The 26,257-nt window shown below is 35.6% G+C and overlaps 1 long non-coding RNA gene across 2 annotated transcripts in view; it reads right to left on the bottom strand.

The window, feature by feature from the left end:
• The window catches only part of LOC105477063 (uncharacterized), a 48,930-nt gene extending 22,980 nt beyond the window's left edge, over positions 1-25,950 (bottom strand). For both annotated transcript variants that reach the window (XR_011614688.1, XR_011614687.1), the window contains exons 1-4: positions 25,778-25,950; positions 23,777-23,829; positions 4,496-4,567; positions 1,563-3,379 (exon numbers count right to left, since the gene is read on the bottom strand). This is a non-coding gene — a long non-coding RNA (uncharacterized lncRNA). The remainder of the gene's footprint in view (positions 1-1,562; positions 3,380-4,495; positions 4,568-23,776; positions 23,830-25,777) is intronic.
• Between the last annotated feature and the right edge of the window lie 307 nt (positions 25,951-26,257).

Raw genomic sequence — 26,257 nt, forward strand, 5'->3', positions numbered from 1 at the left:
TACATACATAAATACATACAGAATGTATACACACATAAAAACAAAGATCCAATGGCTTTTATTTCAGAACTGTAGCCATGAGATAGCTGTACAAACTCACCAGTTTACATAGCTACATATTTTTTTTTGCCCCAGTAGGCAATCCAATGAAGGCTGTGAACCAAACTTTTTGGTAAAGCCATTTCCACTTTTTAGTAAAGCCGTTTAATTTTTGATGACCAAACTTCCCCAGACTCTAAAGAACACTGGAGCCAAACAGCACCACAGAAGGATATCACTTGGACCCTAACAAGGAGGCCCAACCATGCTTAGAACAGCAACATAAAAACCTGAATACATAGAAATTCATCTCACTTTTTAATTCAACAGCAAACTCCAAACTCCAAAGAATACTGGGGCCAAACAGCATTACAAAACAAATATCAGTTTAGCAAATTCTAATTTCCCATAACTTATATTCACACCCACCCACCCACCCACCCACACACACACACACAAAATAACCAAAACACAGTTCAACTTCTGCAGCAACAGACAGTCCCCAAGAGTGTCCAAATTGTAACAGTCACGGTGCATTCCTCTCAATATGTTGGGCTTTTTCAACCTTGAAATGGAAATTCCTTCAGAATTTTCCAAATTCAGAGAAGCAGATAGCACTGTGTGGTAGCCACAAAACACACTCACTTGTCTGGACACACACACAACACACAATTACGAACAAGACCCCAAGTGTCCATACTGAAACAGTCAGAGTGCTTCTCTCTGTCAGTCAGCTGGGCTTGTTAGCCTGCAAGTGGAAATTCCTTTAAAATTTTCCAAACTGAGAGCAGCAGATCTTGTCTGGACGCAAAACACTGCTCAGGAGGGCTTCTGAGGCTCCCAGCCCATGGCAGCTGAGCCATGAGCAACAGGTTTCTGTCAGGGAACCAAAATCTGTTACTGAAACCCAGGGGTTCAGTCTTGGTCCCGCTGCTTGCAGTACAGAAAGCCAATCACTAAGACAGTGATGATTGCCAAGGAAGAAGGCTTTAATCAGGGGCTGCAGTAGAGGAAATGGGATATCAGTCTCAAATCCATCTCTCTGACTGACTAAACTTAGAGGGTTTATATAGCAGGGAAGAAATGTAACTATGTGTGGGAACATAGGCACTCGAGAGGGGTAGGAAGGAATCATGACAAATGCAGGGCCTGGCATCTCACTGTCTGGATGTGATAAGCTGGTGAGTTTTACTTGTTTGATACCTTTTGAGAGTCCTGAGGGTCTTTTCCAGAGGAAAGAACTCAGATAAAACAAGTGCATTTTTCAAGTTTTAAGACTAGAAATGTCGATTTCTATGTTAATTTAAAAATTTTTTTGATGGCCTTAATAGGTCCGTTTCAAAAGAAAAAAAATTTCCATTACAATTTTCAGTTTGTTGCTAAAGACTGACTGTAGCTTAACATGAGAGCTGCAGACATGTTGGAGATTTTGTAGGCACTCTTCTGCTATTCATCATGAAACTCCATAAGGCACACAGAAGTTAGTCTGAGCAATGAGTAAAAGGCAGGATAAGACCACCTACCTGGTACAGGCCTGGAAGAAGGTAGCAGCCGCCACAAGGGAAGAGGCAAAAAGCCTTGACCAAACTCTTTGCTTCTGAAGACAAAAGCCTAAAATAGAAAGTGAAAGGGCAACAAATACGGAGGACAACAAGGTATAGTGTTATTGTTTTTATTTTTTAAAGTATGTAAAGGTAAAAAAAAGATAATAAAATAAAGCCTGGGCGACAGAGTGAGACTCCATCTCAAAAAAAAAAAAAAAAAAGGTAATACAAAATGAACTATATAGGTACAAATCCAACAGAATGTGTTCAAGAGCTTCATACTAAAAACTATAATAGGACAATAAAGCAAATTAAAGGAGATTTAAATAAAAGGAGCTATACACCATTGTCATTATGAGAAGTAACACTGTCAATTTTTCCATAAATGATGTAAAGATTTAACACAATTTCCCTAAAATCCTATCAGTATTTTGGCCAAAATCAATAAGTTGGTTCAAAATGTACATGGAAATGAAAATAAACTTGAATAGCCAATATAATTCTGAAAATAAAAAAATGATGTTTCTTGCCCCAGGCTGGTGAGGCCAATACCTGTATCTTTCAAAGATTTTAGCCATACCTGCCCAGAAAGTTGTCCAGCCCTGGGAGGACTCCATGTCAGGCAAAGCAAAGGGAGGACTTTGCACATGGATTTGAGGAGTCACCAGGCAGACTGACGCTTCAAGTACAATTCTTTCAGAATATGGTCTATTTCCTGGATTAAGAAATTATGACATATATACACCATGGATGGAATACTGCATGGAATACTATGCAGCCATAAGAAAGAATGAGTACATATCCTTTGCAGGTACATGGATGAAACTGGAAACCATCATTCTCAGTAAACTACCACAAGGACAGAAAACCAAATACCACATGTTCTCACTCATTGGTGGGTGAGAACAATGAGAACATTTGGACACAGGGTGGGGAACATCACACACCAGCGCCTGTCAGGGAGTGGGGGCCTGGAGGAGGGATAGCATTAGGAGATATAACTAATGTAAATGACGAGTTGATGCATGTAGCAAACCAACATGGCACATGTATACCTATGTAACAAACCTGCACAATGTGCACACGTAACCTAGAACTTAAAGTATAATTAAAAACAAACAAAAAAAAGAGTCTGCTTCCTCTGGCACTGGTTGAGGAAATAGAATTCCAGCTGCCATCCTCACTGCTGCTATCAACCTTGTGCGTGGAGTTTGGTAGTCAGGCTATTTAAACCAGGACAGTGCACAAAGCAACAGCTTCTGTTTTCAAGACACCCCCTGTTTGTGGTAAGGTTTCAAATAGATTCCAGTGTTCTGGAAAGTCACTTCTGTTGATTCTTGCCAGTTCATTAATTACATTTGAGGAGGGACTGAGCTCTGGACTTTCCCATTTTGCCAATTTTGGTAACATTACCTCCGTAATTAGCTTTCTTAATCACCTTATTCTTCTCTTTTTATACCAGTAATGGTAAATATGTGTTGGTTTGTTTATGTTTTACCCCTCCATAAGCATAACACAAGTCTTGTGACTCTGTTTATTTTTCTGTTCTGTCTTCAACTGTGCTTGGCAATAATAATGTCAATTATGGATATTTAAAATCGATAAGAAATGAAAATAGGCAACGGAAGATCATAAAAAACTGTAGCACTAAACTTGCTTGGTTGTCCATGGAAGATGTACTCTTTAAGGTGTGGCTTTCCTCCATTCAGTCAGGTCTCACTGATCCGGTTTCCAAGTGATTCTGCAATTCTACTGGGCCTTGTTTTCACATGAATCCAGGGAGAGGAAAATGAGAGCTGTAAGAGACACACTAGTTCATAAAAGCCTTTTCCCTATAGTAACACGCATCCCTTCCATTTCGGTTTCACTCAGTTACATGTCTGGCAAATAGTTCCAAAGAGTGAATGGATTTTGGTAAACAGCTAGCAATTTCTGCCATGGGATGGTTTGAGTCAGCTTTTTTTCAGATCATTCCTGAGAAATGGTGAGTAGTTTTCCCAGAAGAGAGTAGGATGAAGTGAAAAACCAGAGAGAGAAAGTGCATGTGCAAAGACCTGGAGGCAGGAAACAGATCAGAATGCTTCATATCTGAATGAAGAGTGGTATGCCCGAAGGGAGAGTAGTGGAAATTGATGTTGAAAATGTATGCAAGGGTCAGAACAAGCAGATTATTTGTACAACATTTTATAAAAGTTATAGCTTATATTTGTGCTACAAAGAAAATCTGTTTATAGAGGCTAACCAGGGAGAAAATTTATCAGCTTTGCAAATTCTAGGGATTACTTTCCTTATTGAATGGATAATTAGAGAACCTTATGTATAAACAAGAATAACCAGAAAGCTTTCACTAAGACTGTGGAGGTGAAGATAAATAAACACATGAATTAGTGATGTTTAAGAGGTAAAATCAATAGAATATGGTTGGCAAACACTTTCAACTTTAACATGAAAAAATAGGCAAATACTCGAAAAGATGACACGTAGTAATGTTCTCTGTCAGTATTTGATGTTGTTCTTTAAACAGCACCTAGTATAGAGTTCATCTTTGATAAATACATTTGAAATGAATGAGTGCGTTAAAGTACACTAGGGATAGAAAAGAGAAGAGTAGCTACTGTGTGTGAGCTATTTCAGCACAATATAAGAAAGAATCTTCTGAAAATTTAGAAATGTCCTAACTATTAAACTATTACTATTAAACCTTCATAATATCACCAGAGGTTGGATTATCAGAGGTTAGAAACTGAAGCACAGAGTAAAAACAACCAACTCAGAGGAAGCACTGGGAAGTTCTGCTCACAATTAATGAACAAGGAAGTTTTGTTCTAAAATGAGAATTTGAGAGCAATGAAGGCTAAATCAACACAACCCAGGGAGCATGTGCTTAGAGGTTTCCACCTCTCAGTGTTTACCTGAGTTCATGTTCAGTGCACAGTGGCCATGGTGTGGTAGTGGCATATAACACATGTAAGAATCTGATATCCCTACAACAAAAATAAAACACATCTAATTTAGCATCCTGTATAGGTATTCAAAATTCTCCTTAAAACTATAATATTTGAATATACTTTAATCTAAAAGAGGCTGTGTGTTAATGATTCTACTATGACTCATTTGATGAGCAATTAACTTTTTACTTTAAAATCATACACTTTTGTAGCTAACTCAACCTGAAAATTGATACACGGTATAAAAACACATTTATAGTTTAATAATTTTTTGAAAGAGTTATTAGAGTCATGATTGAAACTATTACCCACTGTGAAAATGAGAAAGATTTTTAATTAGCTTTATTGAAACTGCTTAGATTGTGATACATGATGAAAATTCTTTTTTCACTTTTGCTTGTTTTTCATTTCAGAATTTGTTTAGTGGAACTCATTATATAACTAGTTCACCTCAATTGTTTAATTTTCAAAGTACATTTAACTGAAATACCTTCAGTTAGAAAAATTCTACTTTTCAAAATGAAAAATCCCCTGAAATCCAAATGGCAATTAAATAAAATAGGTCAGGCTGATCCTCTGCCTTGAGGGAGAAGAATGGGTCTGAGTCAAAATATAATGGGAAAGGAAGAGATGTGACATAAAGTCAAGCAGAAGAATGTGACATGTGCTCATAACGGTTTTATCAGAAACTTAAGAGTACATTTCTTTAAGTTAGTACTCAGATACATAGATGATTAGTATTTGCTTGAACAGTAGATATTATAGCAGAGTAGTTCCATAAATTGGCAAATGGCACCAAGCATTTTCTATGTTTTTCATCTTTTTCTTTCTGCTGCAATTACAGAATTAAATTGAGCTCTTCCAGACATTGTTTGGATCAGCGGTGGGTGTGACAACTGTCAGCACATACAGCCCAGGGGTACAAACTTTGACTGAAGAGGAGGACTGGCCCCAAAATGAAACAGACAATCTTAAAAGTGGCATTTTTGTATCTGTTGATAATGGATTTCAAGGAAAACGGCTTTAATCTAAGCATCTGTCTCCTGTCAACCTCAACCACCACCATCACCTCTCTCCTGATACACATTCCCTTAGGTATAAGAAATCACAGACTTTCAAGGATTCTTCCTTTCCTAGAATATTTAGAGAAAAGAGTTACAATTTTTGCCTGTTTCTGAGTCAGCTCATTGAGGTGCCTAATTCTCCTATCTTTTCTGATTCTGAATAAGCTGCTTGGATTACTTTTGATTTTGCTGCTCTGCAAAGTCTGTATGTTGCAGTGACTTTTCTCCATAGCTCATATGCTTCCATCCTTTCAATGGCCACATTGGAGAGTTGGTGTCGAAAAACTCCCCACTTAATTAACAAATTCTAGCTCATTAGAACACCACCACCTTTAGTCTATTCTAAGTAGTAGGCTTTCAAAGAAAGGTAGAACTCAATAGATGAGAATTTCAGCATTATTCAGAATATGGCATACTTCCTCTTTTTTTGCTAGTTGCTGGAGCACATCTAGTTCTGCCATCCCTAGGCTATCAGCCTACCACTGCATATCTCCACATTACTTGGGTGACCTGTTGAATCATTCAGGCCTTCTGCTTCTTCATGCCACCCTGAGAAATACAATACAGACATTGTGAATTACACATTTTCTGAAATCTCAGTACCAATCTCTTTAGTATATCTACTTCAGCTCAAATCCAGAGCAATTCTCAATTAAAAATGCATATTAATATATATCTTAGTTAGGCTTCCCATGGAAACTAAGAACAGGTATTAATTTGGATTTCAAATAATTAAAAAATGAGACATTTTCATTTTATTCTGAACTCTTTAGTATTGTCTCACACGGAAGTCTGGACTCTCTTTTGACTACCCAAGTAGTCTGTTACAGAAGCAGGTGACATATGTTGTTATGCTTTTGCTCTAAACCAACAATGTTCAACTGGGAGTATCAAGTGGGTAAAGGCTAAGGATGTTGCTGAACATCCAACAAAGCATAGGACAACTCTTTAAAACAAAGAATTATCTGGACCAAAATGTTAGTAGGGCTGAGGTTGAGAAATCTTGCTGTAATTAACATATGCATCCTCTGTTATAATCCTCCATATAACATGTCTAGATGCAGACCCATGTAATACAGTTGCAACTTTATAATTTTATGTATTACTTATTAGTATAAATTGATAATGAATATTTTGTTCAATTAATGATTATGTAATTAGAAATATTTTGCATATGTATACAACTTAATAGATTAAATGCTATCTTTCACATCATGATCTTGTAAGTTCATTAAAAGAAGACTTAAGTAAGGTACTTTTTTCTCCATATTGAGAAAAAGAATGTTAGATGTAACTAAGCCCTAGCTAGCATTCAGTCTGTTCCCCTACTTTCTAGATACAAGAGCTAAAAAGAAGTAAAGCAGTTTTATGTTACATTGCTAGATAATATAAGTACAAAAAAAATAGAATTACATGTTTAAAATATTTTTCTTTTAAGGATCTTTTTTAAAGGATAACTGCATCCAACCCCCAGAAGCTATAAGAAATGAATATCATATCCAGCTCCTCATCCTCTTCCAAACCTATCCTAGCTTCACTAAAGAATTAGCCACAACTAATGAGAGTCACCTTAGTCTGGGAAATTTTGTTTACCCAACCCCCACTCCTTGGATGAGGGATAGCTAATGGCTCACTAATATGGACATACAAGAGCCTAGATTTCCTTTCTCAGGTGGGGGCAACTCTAGCAAGGCTTTACCTGAAACTGAATCCTTGCCAAGCTCTTTTCCCTTCCCTATTTTTTTCATTTCCTCGGTTGCGGGTTTTTCTGAAGCACACTTTATTATTAAGTGACAGGCACTTGAATACTTTTCTCAATTTGTTTCTTGGAAACCCAAACTAAGACATTTGGTACTCTCTCCTTCCCTCTGCCACACCAATATCTAGGGTTATATCACTAGGAAGCAACTGGGCAAGATTAAGGAAATAGATTACATGGCAAAGGAGCTGCAAAACTGATCAACTTGTAAAGGCAGGAACTGGGAGGGTAGGACAGGAGTGGATTCCAAGAGTGCTGGATAAAGGAAGGAAAAACAAAATTGGTTTTCCAAAGTAAGCTCTATGGATGAGCTTCTAGAGTTGGGTTACTTACTGGCTGATGAACCCCATCTCTACTCATCGCTCATTATGGAGTGTAGCTGCTAAGCCTTTACCTGTGTTAATCTGGAATGTAACACAGGTGGAAAAGAATGCCCTGTCTCAAACCATATCTCTAACATTTAAAGAGAGAAAATGACAAGATTAGGGTATCGACAAAATCATAAATATTAAATCAAGTTTAGATGCATTTGCATAATATCAATGATAGAACAATTCACTTAACTGTTTCCCTTCCTCACTTCAAATGTAGAAACTTGCCTTGCTTAAGAACTATACAAATGTCCAATAAGAAAGTATCTTGTAAGATAATGCTTCCTTCCTTGGAATCTACCTTCATCTCTTCTTTCTTAGACCAATAACTAGGGTTAAATCTCTACATGATTTTACTAGGCAGGTTCTGGATTTGCTAAAGAAAGATAAGGATCGTATACTGAAGAAGCTGTAAGACCTGGCTATCATGTGCCTGAGAGAGTAGAACTAGGTATGCCTCCTAAGGAAGTAAAATGTAAAGGTGAATGAGAGAATGTTTGTTAATATAGAGTCACTCTGCTGTGACATAGGGTTTAACGTCCTTGCAAAAATCCCAGGGTGTGTTCTATTACAGGTGGAGTAGCTCTGGGAATTTTAAGAAAAGCAATGGCTCACATTAAAGAAGTAGAGGTATGAGAACTGTCATGAAAGACTATGGAAGAGCACAAAAGTTTCTGATCGTTTTGACTGCTATCATGGGGCTACTCTGTAAGGAAAAGCCTCCAACTTTGCTGAGATTATTTTATTTATTTATTTTTTTGAGTTGGAGTCTCACTCTGTCACCCAGGCTGGAGTGCAGTGGTACAATCTCAACCCACTGCAACCTCCACCTGCTGGGTTCAAGCGATTCTCCTGCCTCAGCCTCCTGAGTAGCTGGGAATACAGGCATGCACCACCATGCCCAGCTAATTTTTTTTGGTGTTTTTTAATACAGACGCAGGTTTGCCTTGTTGGTCAGGCTGGTCTCGATCTCCTGACCTCAGGTGATCTACCCGCCTTGATCTCCCAAGTGCTGGGATTACAGACGTGAGTCACCATGCCTGGCCAAGATTAAAATCTTTTATGCTAGAAAATTGTATTTATTAACAGTTAAAGGGATATCAGGAAAGCCTTAGGTGTTCTTTACCTAAGGTAAAAACAAACACAGTGGCGAGAGAAGCATAAACTTCCTTGAGTAGGCTTGTCATGCCTATTACTTGGTAGACCAGAACTAATGGTAGGAGATGCTATTACAGAATTAGTCATCTTGGTAGCAAATGGTATGATCAGATGTAGCAATTCAAAGGCGAGGTGGCAGCATTTACAAATAGAAATAAGGTGGGTATAATTACCATAATGAACAACAGGTTCAGAATGATAGCTGGGGCTTTTGACTTGCTAGACTCTACAGAGATGGATAGTATAATTTGGTGTTCCAGTAAGCAATATAAATAAGTAATCAATAACAGTATTGCTTATGTATAGTCACAAGTGGTTAATAATGAATGAGAGTAAGACTGCACTCAATTGCTACAATGGTAGTCTTAATTCTTTCTCCAGTTTTCAGACCTATTGACTGAAAGAGAGAACTAGTCCAAGATTGGGTTCTCATGAAGAAACATCCTTTAAACACTGTAGCAAGTGCATGCAGTATTGATTATTCCAATAACTCTCCAAATGTAGTAGAGATGCAAGAACTCTGCTGGAAATGGACCCAAAACTATATTCTTAGGTAACTATACACTGAGGAAAAGGAACTTTCCGGATCTTTTGAGAACCCTTGACTACAAGGGTAGAGTTGATACCAATAACTGGAAATCCAAAGTGCTAGCATAGTTTCCCTATTGGACTAACGATATATGGGAGTCAGGTATTAAGGGAGTCTTTATGCAGGTTCATCTCACAGTGAGTCCACTAGATCCATGGACCTACCTGGTAGTAATTTGCTGAATATATAATTAGAATGCATTTACCTAGATATCGGAAAATGACTGAGGTTTCTTTCCTTACCTGAAGAGTTAGATCTATCGTAATAGAAAAAGCTAAATAGAGTACCTTACTAATGTACTGTCTTCACTATAATATGAGTAAAATAAAAATAATTGCATTCTAGGGGAATAACATAAATTAGGTTCACCCAAAAAGTCCTAAAAGATGCATGAATCTTGTCTTCTCATATTCTCATTTTGCTCACCAGTTTGGCACTTGCAAAAAACCAGATGGACAATGACAGATATAAGTGGGATACCACAAACTTAATCAAATAGTAGTCCCAATTGCAGCTGCTGTGCTGGATAAGGAATTTTTACTAGAGCCAACCAACACAATCTTGGCCACTAGAATAAAACTTTTTCTGGACAAATGTGTTTTCCATACCCATCAGTGTGGAAAATTACATGCTATAGCATTCACATTGTAAAGACAACTCTATAGTCTTGACCCAATGCTAAGTTCATTCGTTTTCACTCTGTTACAGTACAGTGTGACAGAATCTAGACCATCTGGCATTCCTATGAACACGTCATAGATCCACTCTATCAATGCCATCATGATAATTACATCTGATGAGAACAGAACGGCATCTAATCTGAATGTCCTGGGAAGATACATGCTCTCTGGATGTTGGATATAACCCCTCCAAAGATTCAAAGGCCTGCCACTTGGGTTGAGATTTTAGGAGGTGAATTGCTGAGGACATTCCAGGACATCCCCTTTAAAGTAAAAAAAACAGGTTGTAGTACCTTGCAGTCCTTGTCTGTCTCTAAGAAAGAAGCTGAGCGGTTGGTAGATCTTCTTACCATTAGGATTTAGAATATACTTTTGAGAATACTGTTCTTACCTACTTAATAGGTGTGCAGAAGATGGGTAATTTTGAATTGAGTTCAGAGTAAGAAATGGCTCTGCAGCAGGTCTAGCTGATTATGCTGGCAACTCAGCAGTTTAGGCTATGTGATCTGGCAGACCCAAACTATGATAGATATCTATGGTAGAAGAGTGTCATTTGAAATTTCTGTCAAGTGCAAAAGAAAAGCCACATTACAGACCTCCAGATTTCTAGGGTAAAACATAAAATAGCTCTTGACATGCTACTAGTCCCTTGGAGGTTGCAGAATATCTGACCATGAGACGTCACACGACCATGCAGCCAGACCTGTCCGTCATATGCTGGCTGCTGTCAAACCCACCAACTCTCAAGCTCAGAAAGTAATCTTTCGTAGCATGGAAGTTAGTTTGCCTGCATTGGACAGAGGGCATACATAAGCTGTGTAAAGTGAACTAGCCCCCTATCCTGTGTCACCTATCCCTGCTATACTGACACCTCTTCTTCAGCTCTCATCTGTGGCCTCACAGGGGATCCCAATGACCAAGTTAGCTAAAGTGAAGGAATCAGAGCTGAGTTCTGAGATGAGACAGTTTAATATGCTGTACATGCCACAAATGGGCAGCTGTATCTTTATCCCCTCACCCAAAGATGACTCTAAATTTATTTTAGGTAGTGCACTCAGTAGTCTACCTTGTGGGAAGAGAGAAGTGGTCCCAGTAAGAATAGATATGGAATTACAAATTGCAGGAAATTGCTTAGCTGATTGGATGGTTAGGGATATGTAGTGTAGAGGCATGTGCAATGACCAGAGTGTGAAAACTTTATAGTATTCACCAGCACACACAAGAGAACACTAAGAAAAAGACATGAGATACCCAACGGTGACTTGATCAGTTGATGTGAGCATGACTCTTTCCTTGGTCATTTTGTGTGGTAGGCCTATGTACAAAGTAAATTGAGTAGCAGAAATGGAAGCTCTGCGTTGGACTAAAGTATGAGATCCTGCTTTCCAAGGTTGCTCTAGTGATGACTGCTGAAAAATGTACTACTTATAAGCAATAAAGGCTGTTGGTGAGCCCACAGAATAGCCTCACGCTTCAGGATGCTCAGTAGCCATTGGGTGGCAGGTTGATTGTATCAGATCTCTTCCATTCTGGAGTGGGGAGCTATTCATTCTGTGAATATCTACAAGATTCATACATATCCTGGCTATATATTTTCTCTCCCCTCAGGACTTCCCATAGCACACTATCTAAGCACTAATGGAGTGTGCAATTAATTGAAAAACAATGATGCCAAGATAATAGTTTTGCGGAAGAGGACTTGAGACAGTAGTCGCAAGACCATCAGGTGCATTGGCCATCCTGACAGGATCGTGAAATGATTTTTTTTCCATATTAACAATTTTTATTTGTTAAATTCAGTGGGATCACGTATAGTCACATTGTTGTGCAACCATTATTACCATCCAGCTCTAGAACTTCAGTATCTTTCCAAGCTGGAGCTGTATTCCCATTAAAAAATAATTCCCCATTGCCCCTTCTCCCTGTCTTAGCAGCAACCATTCTATTTTCTATCATCACAAATTAGACTATACTAGATATCTCATATAAGTGGAATTATACCATATTTGTCTGTTTGTGATTGTCTTATTTCAGTTGGAATAATGTTTTCAGTGTTGTGCCATATTGTACCATGTGTCAGAATTTCCTTCCTTTTTAAAGTTGAATAATATTCCATTGTATGCACAGGTCACATTTTGTTTATCCATTCAACTGTCAATGGGCATTTGGGTTGTTTCCAACATTTAGCTATTTTTTAAAAAGCTGCTGTGAGAATGGTTATACTAACACTATCTTTTTGAGTTTCTATTTTCTTTGGGGTATGTATTTCCAGAAGTGAAAATCTAAATCATATGTTAAGTCTGTGTTTAATTTTTTGAGGAACTGCCATAAAGTTTTTCATAAACATTGCACCATTGTATATTAACTTCAGCAATCACAAGTGTTCTCTACATCCTCAGCTATACTTGGTATTTTCTCTGCTTTAAAATTATTATTGTTTTTAATTGGCACATAACCTTACACTTGTACATAATTATGGGGTACAGAGTGATATTTCATTTCATTTATACAGAATGCAATGATCAAATCAGGGCAAATAACTTACTCATCACCTCAAACATTTATAATTTCTTTGTGTTGAGAATATTCAAAATATTATCTCATAGCTATTTGAAATAAACCATAAATTATTGTTAACTAAAGTCACCAACAGTGTTTTAAAACACTACAAGTTATTCTTCCTATCTAGCTGTAATCTTGTATCCTTTAGCAAACCCTTCCCTATCCCCAACTCCCTAATCCCTAAAAACTCTCTACTTCTACAACATCAACTTTTTTAGCTTCCCCAATATCATGTGGTATTTTTTTTTTTCGGTACCTGCTTTATTTCACCTAACATAATGTCCTCTAGGCTCATGCATGTTGCTGCAAATGATATAGTTTCATTATTTTTATAGGTGAAAAGTGTTCTATTATGTACCAAATTTCTTTATACATTCCTCTGTTGATGGACACTGAGTTCGATCCTGTACCTCAGTTATTGTGAATAATACTGCAATGAACGTGAGAGAACAGGCATCTCATCAACATACTGATTTCCTTCCCTTCGAATACATATCACTGACGATAAAGATCATATGACAGCTTGAAGATGATACCCTTTAAGAATGATGTTTTACATGGTGAAACCCTGTCTCTACTAAAAATGTAAAAATTAGCTAGGCATGGTGGCACACGCCTGTAGTCCCAGCTACTCGGGAGGCTGAGGCAGAAGAATCGCTTGAACCCAGGAGGTGGAGGGTGCAGTGAGCCAAGATTGTGCCACTGCGCTCCAGCCTCGTGACAGAGTGAGACTCCGTCTCAAAAAAAAAAAAAAAAAAAAAAAAAAAAAAGATGTATTAGGCCATTCTTGTATTTCCATAAGAAAATATCTGAGCCTGAGCCTGAGCCTGGGCAATTTATGAAGTAAAGAGGTTTAACTGGCTCACAGTTCTGCAGGCTATAGAGGAAATAGTATGCTGGCATGTGCTCAGCTTCCAGAGAGGCCTCAGGGAGCTTTCAATCATGATGGGAAAAAATGTGGGAGCAACCATATCACATGGCAGAAGCAAGAGCAAGACAGAGTGTGGGGGAGATTTCTCTACACTTTTAAACAAACAGATTTTATGTGAAATCACTCACTCTCCTGAAGACAGCTCCAAGCCATGAGAGATCTGCCTCAATGATCCAAACACCTTACACCAGGCCCCACCTTCAACATTGGAGGTTACATTTCAACATGAGATTTGGGGGGATAAATATCCAAACCATATCAGATGGTGAGTGACACTTCAGAATCCTTTTATATTTTAAACTGAAACCCATTATCTGGTATTGTGTCTGCAATAGGTAGAATGGATCTGGGAACTAAGGAATATAAATAGGAATGACACTATCAATCATCACTCCTTGTGACTCATATGGTAACTTTGTACAATCCATCCCCAAACATTTTGGCTCTGTGAGATTAGAAATCCTGGTTTTCTGAGCAGAGGCACCACAAACACATTAATTCTATCTCCAAACTTAAAACCCCAGCTTTCACTTGGTCATTTGATGCTTTTTGTATCAGTAGATCAACAGGCATGAAAGAAATATCAAGCTGGAAGAATTATTGGAAATAAACTTATGAGAAGTTAGTACTGTTGCAATGGTATAGGAAGGGAATATGCCTGGAACTTAGTTTAATGTGCTAAGGTGTATCTTTTTGTACTTCCAGGTTCCGTTTTAATTATAAATGAACAAATATAGCAACCACAGCTGGGTAAGCGCATGTGAAACCAGGGACACAGACAATTCAGAAATGAAAGTCTGCTTTATCCCAACAGACAGGGTACCTAGATCAGCAGAAGTGCTATATATAACGGGAGGGAAACATTTTGAATGGATGTTCCAGGATGGAGATGATGAGTAATAGTCCTGAAACTAGAAATAGCTTTAGCAACAGGGAGTGCAATTCATTCTGTTATGCCTCTTCTTTTAAGTTTCTCCAGAAGCAAAAAAAAAAAAAAAAAAAAAAGAATTAAATGGTACAAAGGTTGGAGACAGTAGATTCAAGTTGTCTCCTCCAGATCCCTTTTGCCAGGTCAGTTTATTTGTCTTCTAGTTGCTATTGAGTGTTGGCAGTTAATAACTCACAGTTGCTTCGGTTCTCCAGAGAACTGACCTAACTGGCACTGCCTTGCAAAGAGTAGCATGCTTTCTTTCTTAAGAGTTGACCCACAGCTAATTATGAATTATAAGAGGTACAAACAACTATATCCATTGATTCAACTGAAGTACATTTTTATGTTGCAGAATCTACCCTTAGAGTAGCCTAGGCTTAGAATTTAATGGAGAGCACAACCATGCTAGTCTCTCTAATTTTCTCTATTCTGCTTCATTTCGCTCATTACAAGTTTTTCCTAAACAGGACTTAAAGCTGCATGTGCATTTCATTTCTTTTCCTTCACATATATACCCATAAATCCTTGAAGTTTTATGTGCACTTCAATTTCTGACTCAGCCTCTACCTCTAAGGCATCCATCACAAGACCACCTGACTTTAAATCTTTATATTAACCCCTATTTCATTAGTACCCTGAGTCCAAAATGATCTAACTTATGTCTTGACTATAAGTTAAAATTTTTATATTTACCTTCCATTATTAAATTAACTTATATGATATAAACATTTAAATAGGAGATTCATGTCAGAATATTTTAAAAACTCTAAATTATTCACTTCTTTTGATCGAATTGCCAACAATGACTGATCTTGTATATAAACACATAGATAGATGATTGATAAATGATAGAAATAGACATGTATATTAATATACCAAATGCAAATCATAATTATAATTGCATATTAAAACTATTTTGGGAAAAATTTCTGCCTTATGTTTAAAATTAAGTGTGTATGGACAATCCAGTTGATTCAACTAAAATAGAATTTCCTTGTAAAGTTCTTCTTGGAGTAATCCTTAGACAATGCTTAAAATATATTTAGCATTTAATGTTCTATTTAGGTTTTCTATTTCTTGGTTTTACTGTAACTCCTAATTTTTACCAATATGTATGCCACTACAAAATTGTCAATTTCATCTTGTTACTTTGAAACTTATTTTAGCTTTATTATATTTACTTCTATTTCTTCATGGTGGATGTGTATTTGTGGGGTGTGTGTATATGTGGGTATATTTGTAATGTTTTGTATGTGAAAGTATTAATAGTTCTTGTTGAATAAATTGGTCATTTCAAAGTCTTTGATTTTTAGTTTTTTTTGAATTTTGACTTCATAGATTTTCACTTTCATTATCAATGTTTTTCTTCTATCCCTTAAGCTAACTTTTAATTATTTTTCAACTTTTCACAGTGGTGGTTGGTATACACAATTCTATTTATTAATGACAAAAAATTAAAATAATTTTTATCTAATGATGAATGTATTTATTATGCTATACATATTTGCTTTTATATTTTATCTGTGATTAAGACTTATTTAGAAGACTGAATAAAATAATAAAACCAGATTTTTTTAAATTGCTTATTTATATTCATTATAATATAGTTTCATTGCATTCTAATTATAGGTTACAGTCTGTATGATTTCTGATTTTGGAATATGTATATATTTATAGATATTTTTCTATTTTGTAAGCCAATTCTTACTTTTGCTACAATGTTTCATTTATGTATTTTATTTTTTTACTTGAAGGGCGCAATGCATTTTAATTGCATACATAAAAATTCAAGTGATATTAATTTTTAAATTAAATCAACCTTATTTTTAATTTTATTTAAAACTGCATTTCTATTTTTAGGCAACAAATGGCTCAAGCTCTGAGAATAATGACTGTGGATATTTCTGTTACTAGTATCACTATGCTTGGCCTTTGTTAACATTAACTCATTAAAATACATATTTTTTCTTCCTTTCAATCTTTAGATATAATTTTATTTTTAGTTAAAATTTCTTGTAAATAGCGAAAAGATAAGTTTAAATTTGCTAAATTTGATTCCTTAACAAGGAAAAAGAACACATTCATGTTTAAGGTGGTAAATAAGATTTTAGTTTTTATTTTTGCTATTTCATAAAATGGTTTATGCTTGTTAGGCTTTTTTTTGTCAATTGTATTTTTTGTAGTATGTACATCATATTATATTTGCATTCTATTTTTAGCTACCCTACATTTTTACATGGACATATTTGAAACTATGTAATTTTATCGATATCAAGACTTAGTTTTACTATGTAATTCCATTCCCAGCACGTTTTATTATAGCAAGTTGATATGGTTTGGATTTGTGTCCCCACCCAAATCTCACCTTGAATTGTAATCCCCTTAATTCCCATATGTCAAGGACGGGACCAGGTGGAGATAATTAAATGATGGGGGTGGTTTCTCCCATGCTGTTCTTGTGATAATAAGATAGTCTCATGAGATCTGGTGGTTTTATAAGTGTCTGGCATTTACCCTTCTTGCACTTCTCCTCCTTGCCATCATGTGAAGAAGAACGTGCTTGCTTCTCCTTCTGCCATGATTGTAAGTTTCCTGAGGTCTCCCCAGTCATGCAGAACTGTGAGTCAATTAAACTTCTTTTCTTTATACATTACCCAGTTTCTGGCAGTTCTTTATAGCAGCTTGAGAACAAATAATACACAAGTTCATGAGTTAATGGTCTTTGTCAGATTGTGAACTCTGGGAACTTGAATTGTGCATTATTTGTCTTTCATTCCCCAATGTCAGAACAGTTTACCACACAGGCTCAACTCAAGGTGATAATAGTTGTGATGGTTAATACTGTGTGTCAACTTGATTGGATTGAAGGATACAAAGTATTGATACTGGGTGCATCTTTGAGGGTGTTGCCAAAAGAGATAAACATTTGAGTCAGTGGGCGAGGGAAGGCAGATTCACCACTAATCTTGTGGGCACAATCGAATTAGTTACCAGTCAATATAAAGCAGGAAGAAAAATGTGAAAAGGAGAGAGTGGCCTAGTCTCCCAGCCTACATCTTTCTCCCATTCTGGATGCTTCCTGCCCTCGAACATGGGACTCCAGTTTCTTCAGTTTGGGACTTGGACTGGCTCTCCTTGCTCCTCAGCTTGCAGACAGCCTATTGTGGGACCTTGTGATCATGTAAGTTAAAACTTAATCAATACCCCTTTACATATACATACATACATGCATATATATATGTGTCTCCTATTAGTTCTGTCCCTCTTAAGAACCCTTACTAATAACATAGTAAATAGATTATTTCGTAGATTCTATTGCACTGATTTTCAACTCTCTTTCAGAGACATGTCTGCTTTAGTGCCCCTTTTGACTCACTAATGTAAGGCTTCTCACTAACTGATCTTGCTAGGGAATACATTACCATGATTACTCATTCATTCCCTGTATTGTTCTTATTCTTCCTATAACGTTTCCCTAGTTCAACTATTATTTGAATGACAGACTGTCACCTCATTTGTAGTTAGAGTCTGTTTATCCATTGCAAAAAATTGGATATTTATGTTGCCCCAAAATTCATATATTGGAATTTTAACCCCCAAGGTATTAGGAGGTGGAATCTTTGGGAAGTGATTAAGTCATGACGGCAGAGGACTTATTAATGAGATTTTACAAAAGAGACACCAGAGGGATCCCTTGCACCTTTCACTATGTGAGGTTACATTAGAAGACTGCTATCTACAGGAAATATGTCCTGCCCAGGACGTCTCAGCCTCTAAAATTGCACTTAATTAATCTTGCACTTCTTAGCCTCTAAAATTGTGAGAAATAAATTTCTGTTGTGCGCAGTCCTAATTAGCAAAAAGGAGTCAGGCTGGTAACACCAAGGAAAAGAAAAAAAGAATGCAGATAAGCTAAGTCTGCCTTTCTTCATGCTCCAGAACGCATAGCCCTCCTGCACAAATAACTCACAATCTCCCAGACCAGTTATTGCCAGACCCTCAGGTGATATATATAACTGCAAGTTAACTTGCTACAACCTTGGCATTATCAATACTGCACAAAGCCCTCCTCAGCACATAGCACAGACACCATCCTATAAAAACCCCAGCAAGCCTTTGTCTCTTTGCAGTCAGCTCCTCACTTGCTGGCCTGCCTGTTGCTTCCTTGAAATGTATGTTTATACTTTCTCTAATAAATCTTCCTGAGATAGTTGCTGATTACCCATGTCATGTTGTTTAAAAGCCACTCAATCTATGATTTTTTTTTTCTTGCAGCCCTAACAGACTAAGACACCCATTGTACACATTTTTACTACTCAAAAAAATTATCTGAATCTATTCAGAGTTTAGTGAATGGTTAACTTTCAATTTTATTAAATATGCGTATACAAACATGGACATTTTGAAATTACATTCAGTAACTTACCAAAGTTGTGAAATAATCAGAATGCAGATAATTCGAGCAATGGTTATATTTCTGAAGAATATTCCAAATTTAGAATTGTCTGCATTAAAACTAAAAGTGTGCTTGGGCTGATATAAATATGTGTCTTTACTTTAAACAATTTTAATTAAAGATGATATGCAGTCAAAGAATGTGAGATCCCAATTGACTCAGGATTAAATTCTCACAGCTGCAGCTGTATGTTTGTTCCTGGACACTAAATTGATAGATAGATTTCTGTATATTCAGAAGTATGTGTTAAGACCATTCATTATGAGTTTGTGAAAATAATTAAAGAAGCTGGCAATGTTTATTCTAAAAAATAGAAATACTATAGGGCCTATAATAATTATACTCAAGTGTTTGAAGAAATTTCCTTGGAAAATTAGACCATACTACCTCAAAGAGATGAGCTAGTGATAACAATTAAAGTCCCAAAGCGGTAAAGCTTAGTTCACTACGTGGAAGTATTGTTAGTTGTCCATGATTCAAAGTGGGCAGCTTGGAAGTTTTTGGATCCCCGGTCGGTGGAAGCGATCAGAAGCTGAATGACCATTTATTGAAATGATTCAGGAATAAGAGGTGGTGTTTTCTTTCAGGTCTTTCCAATACTAAAATAAAAAACATGAGTCTATAAAATATCTTGATTCTTCTTTATTATTTTTAGCATTTTCATCTATTATTTTAAAAATTATCATAGATTTATAATATAATTATGGAGTTCTATTGAGATTACATGCTCATAAAACAGGTGAGTATACTGAAGATAGAAATACAAAAAGACCCATAGGGAGTTTTTGATATTAAATAACTTGTCCTGCTGATGTTTTTGTATTTTAGTAATGGAACATATGGTAGTTAGAACTTGGGTGACTGATGCAATGCAAGATAGATAACGCAAGTCCAATTATGTAACTTAACATTTTATCATGATTAGTTTTAACATGATTTTAACATAACCATGTTAAAATGTCAGTTACAGAATCAAAAATACGCTGTGATACACACACATATAAACAGAGAGCTCAATATAATAACAGAGGGCCGGTATTAAGGTCCTGCCTTATGGAGATATGCAAAGATACTAAAGATCACATATTGTAGCACTCTATCATTACACATTAGTAAATTTTAAGTAATTTAAGCAAGGTTACAAAAGAGAAGGTAGCAGAGCCAGAAGTAGTACCTACTCTTCTAAGAAGCAATCTGCTTTTCATTTATATAAAGAGTTCACACATTTCTCTAAGCTACATGAGAGGTAATTTGCTATGCATGAACAGATAAACTATTACTTGCAAGAGGTGGTAAGGAGATATTAAACATATATTTTTCAAAACAGGAAAAATAACCTGAAATTTTAAAGTTAGTTTTCTAAAAGTTTTGCCTTTTACTCAGTGTTCTACTTATCATTTGCTATCTACAAAAATTTAGGCAGGTGATATTCAGAAACAATCAATAGTATATCTCCATTAAATCCTCTTTCCAAGGTCATATGATTTGACCCTCTTGGAGTTAATCTTTTCAATTCCACTAAGCTAAAACCGAAAAGTGATTTTGAATCTCTAAGGGCATACAACACCAAGAACAAATGAAAGGGAGCCCTCCCACTGCAGCAGTGCCTTGTTTTTTCAGAGTGTCTAAAGCAAGAGAACTAAAGGACAGGCCCCTAGAGTAGCTTCCAAAAGAATATTCATAGGCGTAGAAAAAAATACAACTTGCACAAACATTAAAAATCCAATCTAGAAAATCAAATTCATCAGAGTTTCAAAAACCTCAATACAAATATGATATAATGAAGTTATTTGCTTCATTGAACAGGTGAATGGTTCAATTTATAGAAATGAAAGCAATTGCTACAGGAGAAAACATCTAATGTTTTAGCAACGAATGAACAAGGTACTGTGTCTTGGCACTTTGTGAAATTATCTTCCCAGATTGTTTTGTTGTTGTTCATAAAAAGGTAGAATTAAGGTTGGGGTCAAATTAGTTTCCTAAATTGGTAAATATTTATTGATATGTATTAATGGATAGGTAAATATTTATTAATAACCTATTCTAAGTATGTCATTGATAAAATGACACACTGTTTATATTAACAATGCACTGAGGAAGAAATTTTGATCCTTATAAAAAGGGCAACAATTATGCATCAGAAATATTCCATGAGTGTTTTTGTAAGGAAGGTAATGCAAGAAAATATCACACTTCCGTGATATGTACATAGGCGGAAACAATATAATAGGACAATTTGCCTCTGGCTCATTTAGTTCAGACAACAGGGAAGAACTCAGTGTTAGTATGTGGGCAGTCATTATGATATTCGAAGATAAATGAAAGGGTAAAGGAGGAGAGATGTGTTACTCTCAAAAAAGCACACTGATAGGACAGCGGGAAAGAATGATAAATTCCTTTGTAATTGTGAGATTTGGAAAGAGGAAAGTGTCTGCAGAAGAAATCTCAGAAGTTTGCTGAGAAGTGTGTTAAGTAAAAGTTCACAAATACCCTTTAAGGAAATCTTCATTAAATATATATGAAGTCTTCATTAAATTACAAATATATATGTATATACACACATACATATATAAATTATTTAATTTTTGAGTCAGATTTGTACTTATGTTAAATTATATTAAATGAACCTAAATTAATATAGATGTTTCATTATGCAGTGACAGAACCAAAAAGGAATCTAACATTTTATAAGTGATTTTCTTTAAATATAATTGTGCTTTCAAAGTACAAGTTACTTTCACAGATTTTATTTCATAATTTGTTTTCATCTAGATTTTCCCACGCAAAATAATCCCAAAAATTATCTTTAGAAAATAATTGGGAATGTTGTATCTTTTAGCAAGCATAAACATAGGTTGGATTCTACAAAGCAAAATAAATGCAAAACAATTAACTATACTCGCTCAACAGGTGAAGTGATTTAAAATCTATTATAATACGTTAGCACTAAAAAGTAACTAACTTAGGAAACATGATCTATTTTTTAAAGTTCAAAAAACAACATAACTTGAAGCAATTGCAGGAAATCAACCTCTATTTGATAATTGTTCCCTTCATCACACAAAGAAATGTGCACAGGTGAGAACTGCATCATTGTTTTTCCCATAGCTTACTGACTCCCTGCTGTATACCTTCACCTAAAGTAGCATTTTAGAACAATTAGTGACTGTAGAGATGATTATAATGCCACATATGTGAGATTATAACTTTAGCTAAAGAATAAACAGCAGGAGGAGAAAGGCTATTAAGGAGTAAATATACTATTTCTCAGGAAGAATGGTTTGCAATTAGAAAGAAATGGGAACAACAGAGAATAGAAAGATTCAGTTATAACCATTTATGATTTTTTTAAATTGTTGCTAATTTTAGCAAGAAAATAGTTTTATGAAGTAAGTCATCTGTTGAATTTTTAAAAAAATCACAGAGGACTATAATTTGGAGAAGTTCCCCTTTGTCTTGGAAAAAAAAATCAAATACTTTTAGAACGGAAAACACGACAAAGATCAAATCAAAACATTGCTAATTAAGTATGACAGATAGTATGTATGAATGTGAGTGTTAATTTTGAATGGTTATAGTTACTTGAATGAAATGCTCCACCAGGATATGTGAAAACTAGATGTCAGAAATCTGAATACTTCCACCTCACCCATCTCATAATATAAACTAGATTAAACAAGAATGAGTAGAATCCATGGCCAGGCTGTGCCAACATTTCTCTTCTCAATTAGATCACTGTTATTTTTAAAAATAATGTGCACACAATAGCGATAGATACATAGATACACATATACACACAAGAAGATAAAAAGGCAACTGAGGTAATAGACAATATTTTTGAGGAACTTTGCTTCAAAAATGTGATTTATTTCCCAAATCTTTTGTATTTTTGCCCTGAGTAAAAAATATATATATCACCAGCATTCTAAAAGAAAATCTTGAAATAAAATATGAATGACAAATGAGGTTACTAATAAAGCAGAAAGAAAATCTGAAATTTCTAATTCCATATCATGAGAAGTAAATTCTATATGCAGTAAGGTTTTTGGCTGACAGCTTTTAGGAAAGAAAATGGAATCCTAAAACAGGTGAAGAAATGTAATAAGATAACGGCCAAATTAGGACACTGAGCACCAGAAAAAAAAAAAAAACAAAACCCACCACCCTTGGTTCAAAAAGATTAAACCCAAGAAAATTGTGCCTAGAGTAGTTTAAGTAGGGAAGACACTCGTGGGAAATGAGGCTGGTGAGATAGCACAGAGATGGACGATTGGTGTCAGTCAAGGTTCTCCAGAGAACAGAACCAACAGAATATGTGCATGTAAGTTAGTGTGCATGTGATTGAATGAAAAGTATGTTCATGTGTGTGTGTATATGTACATATGTGTACATGTAAAGAGATTTATCTCAGATATTATCCCCATTTATTAAATGATTTCACTGCAATATCTATATTAGTGTTCAACTAAATAACTAAGTACTATAGCCTAGCTAAGTTGACACATAAAACAAATCATGACAATGATACAGAGTCTTCTGAGCTATGACAAGGGATTTGGAGTTGACTCTAAATAAAATGAGAAGCCTTTGATGGGTACTAGGCAGATGAAAGGAGCTATAACAATGTAAACACAGGACCTAACAGCAAGACATTTATGTTATCTGTTTATAATGGTGGTTTTGAGTAGAAATGGCAATACTTATAGAACTATGAGCAAGTAAGTAGAATGTAAAACTCACTTACCTAAAGGAAACTTTCCAAGTATCCTAAGAAAACTGTCAGTCACAATTGCAAGGCTGCCAGTAAGGATAAAGAGTTTATTTATAAAACGTTTACAGAAACAGTTTACCAAAATACTCAAGCAATAATACAGATATTTCCTTAGTCTGTATTTTTGCTTTGTCTGCTTTTCAAATGTTCAAATGATTATAAAAAAACTCAGAGACAACTAATATATTCTAATTTTTAAAAATAAATTTGCATTGACTTTTTCAGTAAAATCAAATTTATTATAGTGTTTAATCAGTGCTGAAATGCTGAATATATATTTTTAATGGCTAAGACATAAATTGAAGTATACTGATACGAGGAGAACATCAATTATATTCCAAGTCAATTTATATGATGGATCATCCGCACTGGGAAACTAGACTTAACAATTATGGAACACAGGGACAGAATAACAATGTAGGTGCATTAAAATATGCTTTTATGAAAGGTCTATTTTATATTGTTTTTCTTAAGCAAAAAATATTATCTTTCTTCTCTAATAAGCATAATAAATATTTTCTCCTTTCTAGCTATACTGAAATTATGTACTACCATCACCACTATATAAAGCTCATAAAATATTTTTAATTCATATAAATCGTTTCCTTAGTATCAGTTATCTGGCTTATAATAGTCGTAACTCAGCCTTCATATTGAACTTCTTCTCTAAGAACTCAGATGACTTAAATCATTAGCTAATTAAATCGCCAACTACTACATCCTTGTAATTTGTAAGGCATTTAATGTTTTCCTTATTCCCCTTCTTGGATGCTAATCTTTATTTGGATTGGAAACATTATATTTTGATAGCATCTCTCTATTATTTGGAGTGCCTTAGGTTAAAGTACTTCCATTGATTCTTTGCATTTAGTTTTTAAATAGCATGTTTTCTGATAAAGAAGATGTAGGGTCTGTTTCCAGATTCAGACAGGCCATTCAATATCAGAATTTTATTTTATTTTTTTAATTCAAAATCATGATTCTATAGCAGGCAATTGCATACGCTGCAAAGACTTGGTGAAATGGGCATTCCAGAATGTATAACATGCAGAGTATGATTCCTTAAAAAGACTGTAAGTGCATCTAGCCAGTGTATTTTCATTAGAAATAGATTAGATACTATATAAATGGGGTCAGTCATTGGAGGAACTCATAATGACTTCTTTATTGGGAGTATACATCACTGCTAAAGTCACAGGGGAGCTTGGTTTGTGTGATGGTCGTTTGACATTAACACTGTACTCCAACCTGACCCAGAGAGAGTATCCGTCTTCAAAAGATGGCTCCAGGGTATCATTCAACTCATTCTGTGCAGTTGTTCCCTACAGAGTCCATCTATAGCTTTTATCTTTGCTTTTGGAGACCTTTGACTTCAGAAGGTACTCTGAAGAAAAATCACAAAGGTTCTAAGAGTTATAGATGCTTCATAACCTCTACTTAAAAAACAGTACTTGTTATAGTATTGCTAATGTAGAACTCATCAGTTATGTAAAGTGGAAAAATCTATAGACAGAATAAGTCATAATAAATATTTCAAATAAATAAGTTTCTGTTATTTTTAAGGGCATTTTCAAAGCATAAGTCAAGTTGTTAATATGTGTAACTTGCAAATTATGTCTGTACTAAGTATAATATTTAAGAATTATTTAGAAGCTGCAATATTGTAAACACTACCAACAAAATTCAAAGAAAGTATTTATATCTTTTCATGTCCTTCTATTTGAAAATGAAATTATCTCAATTTTATAAAAGCAATATCTTTCTAATTAATCCAGAGTTGCAGTAAGAAGTTACGGAAGCTTTTCAAAATAGTTTAAATTGTTTTCATAAAGTACCAGAGGCAGACTTACGTGTTTCCTCACGCATTTCACAAATTTGAGATTTCCCACTGAAACTCACCCAGTTGCCCAATAGACTATCCTTTTTGATAAACATAGAAATTGACCCTCCTGGTCTTAAAAACTTGATACTTACAGTTGTTTTATCTGAGATTCTTCCTCAGGAAATGACCTTCAGGCCTCTCACAAAAGTATCAAAGAACTGAAACCAGATTGCACCCCTCATTCCACACGGTTGCTTCCTTGCCCCTCCCAAGTTTCTGTTTTCTTACACATTGTTACATTTCTTGCCTGCTATATAAACCTCTGGTTTCAGTTAGTCAGGGAGTTGGATTTGAGACTGACTGAGCTCTCATCTCTGACTGCAACATCCAATAAAAGCTTTTTTAGTTGGCAATACTCAATGTCTCAGTGATGGGCTTTTTTTTTTCCCCCCCTCCTGATGGAGTCTCGCTCTGTCACCAGGCTGGAGTGCAATGGTGTCATCTCAGCTCACTGCAACTTCTGCCTCACGGGTTCAAGTGATTCTCCTGTCTTAGCTTCCCGAGTAGGTGGGACTGGGACTACAAGCACGCGCCACCACGCCCAGCTAATTTTTGTGTTTTTAGTAGAGACG

This window comes from Macaca nemestrina, chromosome 16, assembly GCF_043159975.1.
Source record: "Macaca nemestrina isolate mMacNem1 chromosome 16, mMacNem.hap1, whole genome shotgun sequence".
In the NCBI taxonomy this organism is placed as follows: domain Eukaryota; kingdom Metazoa; phylum Chordata; class Mammalia; order Primates; family Cercopithecidae; genus Macaca; species Macaca nemestrina.